Source organism: Galeopterus variegatus, unplaced genomic scaffold (genome assembly GCF_000696425.1).
Source record: "Galeopterus variegatus unplaced genomic scaffold, G_variegatus-3.0.2 Scaffold2556, whole genome shotgun sequence".
In the NCBI taxonomy this organism is placed as follows: domain Eukaryota; kingdom Metazoa; phylum Chordata; class Mammalia; order Dermoptera; family Cynocephalidae; genus Galeopterus; species Galeopterus variegatus.
Genome location: NW_007728667.1, coordinates 29,491 through 32,377, shown reverse-complemented (window position 1 = coordinate 32,377; position 2,887 = coordinate 29,491).

Sequence of the window (2,887 nt, the reverse complement as noted above, 5' to 3'; positions counted from 1 at the left end):
CTATGAACACAGTATGCCTCTTTATTTAGGCTGACTGTAGTACATTTCAATAAAGATGTATGAATTTCTTCCATGACAGCTTGTCCATCTTTTGTTAGATTTACTTCTACAAATCTCTGTATTTTTGTTGCCATTATAAATGACATATATTTAAATTATACTTTTTTTTTACTGTTGCTTATGTACAGTAATGCAAAGATTCTTGCATATTAATCTTACATCCAGAAAACTTTTTGAGCTGCAGTCATTTGTCTGTACTTTAGGTTTGCCATATGGTCATTTATATTGCCTTTGACTATTTTTTTTCTTCCCAATATTTATATATATATTTTATTTATTATTTTACTATGCTGGCTAGGACCTCCAATGCAATGCAGAACAAGACAGTGATACCAAGCAACTTTGTCTTATTCCTGATTTTAAAAAGAATGCTTCTAAAATGTTACCACTTGCCATGGTAAGAATGTGTCCCCCCAAAACTCATGTGTTGGAGATTTAATCCCCAGCGTAACAGTATTAAGAGGTGGGGCATATAAGACGTAGAGCCCTCATGAATGAATTAATCCTGTTATCTCTGGAATAGGTTAGTTATCACGAGAATGGGCTTGTTGTGAAAGTGACCCTGTCTCGCTCTCTCTCACTCTTTCTCACTCATGACCTCACTTCTGCCTTCTGCCCTTCTACCATGGGATGACCCTCGCCAGATGCTGGGGCCATGCTCTTGGACTCCTAGCCTCCAGAATAGTGAGCCGAATAAATCTCTATCTTTTTTTTATGGGTTACCCAGCCTGTGGTATTCTGTTATAGCAGCAGAAAATGGACTAAGACACCAGTACATTAAATATTTGTGGTAGGATTTTGTGATGCCCTAGTTTCCTATTCTCCTTCCCCAAAAAGGGATTCTACATTCTTATTCCTAGTCACGTGGACACCTGGGGATGACTAGGCTCCAGCAATCTGACTCATGCTGACCACACTTTCAAAAGACTGACTGGAGTGTCAATTAATTACTTCATAACAAGAAGGATAAATATCAGGTTGCCGAGATACTGGTGTTTTCTGGTCAGTGCTTTCTGTCTGTAGATAAACATTTCTGAGAAACCCAGTTATTGTCAGAAGGTAGCTTAAGTGTGGGAAGAGTTAGCTGAGTGTTATCAAGCTGTGAAAGTTTGATGTTTCCTTCTCCAGTATAGGAAAAGACCAGTTTAATCACATGGTTAAGAGCCATGTTTCCAGTCCCACCGACAAGGTAATGCTGTTTGCTTCTCCTACTCTCTGTTTCCCACGTGTCTGCTGCTGGCCAACCCTTTTCTGAGTGACATTGCCTGTGCTATGTTTGTATGTTTAATCATATTAAGACTTATTCTGACTCTTTTGAGAATAACCTCATGTATTTCTGCTTTGATCCTTAGTATGTTGATTTTATAGTTTGACACAGACAATTTTACTGCACCTAATTTTAAAAAGTTGAAGTGCAGATCATCCAAAATGTTCAGGCCCTTTGATCTTGCAGTTTCAATTCTGGAAAGTGGTGGCACAAGTCCCCAAAAGTACATAAGTAGAAATGTTGCGGTAGAATCTAAAATCTATTTGTTATATCTAAAATTGAAACATAAATGTACCTCTGTAGGGGACTGTTTAATAAGATGTTACCATTCAATGAAATACAATACAGCCAATAAATAAGCTAAAATAGGTTTTTATATATTTACTTGGAAAAAAGGTACCCAACATACTCCCAACAGAAAAAAAGGGGGGTCATAAAATAATATTTATATTATTATACTACTTTTATTGTTAAAAATGTTTGTGTGTGTTTATATAGGCAAAAAAGTCTATAAATACAGATATGTATGTTTATGTTATCAAGTTGCTAACATTGCTAATTACTGAGGGGGAACTATGGAGACAGGGTAGGAGACACTTTCCCTTTTTCTGTATTGTTTTCCATTATAATGTATTTCAAAAGATATTTCTTGGCTTTTTGCATTTTTATGAATTATTTTTTATTTTTAATTATGTAATATAAAAATTTAAAAATTGCAAATAGATGTTGTGGAGATAAAAAAAAAAAGATGTCAGATTTGGAACTTAAAAACAAGGCTTTGCTATTTATAAGAACTGCATCACCAAAAGGAAGGAGAGGCTCACAAGCCAGGTGTTGGGAACCACCAACTTCAGTTCCTTAGTGCATAGATTTTACAGGTTCACTTTTACGCCTGAGTACAACTCAAGATTTGACTTTCCTCACACCACTCCAGGAACCATTTTATGAACCACCAGGGAGGAAGGGCCTTCTGACACCTGAAACACTGATCCAAACAAAGAAATTGCTGGAAAAACAGGTTATCCATCTTTGGCAAACACCCACCCTAGAGTATAGAGTCAGGATAACTGAGATCCCTCCTCTACCCATACTCAGTATTGATGAAGGACGTGGGGCCTGTTATTCATCTATTAACAAATTTCAATCCTCTCCCTTATCTCCCTTCACAGAGATAAGCCCAACCTCCCAACCTTTATGTCCCTTTCCAGAGATCTCTGTCATCCTGAAGTTTGGTATGTGATATTCCCCATGCATGTTTTTAGATTGCAAAATGGCATACATACTATTTTATGTTTAAATACACATGGACAATTTTATGCTCTGTGTATCCTTAGCAACTTGCTTTCTGTTATTTTTGAAACTTATCCATGTTTATCCATGTAGGTCTACTTCATTCATGTTAAGACTCAATAACCACATTTTATTTACCCATCCCTCCACAGGTGAACAGTAAGATTGTTTCCGGTATTTTGCTGTTACAAACAGAGCTGCAATGAATATTCTTTTTTTTTTTTTGTCTTTTGTCTTTTTTCCGTGTCTGGCAACGGATCGCAACCCTCA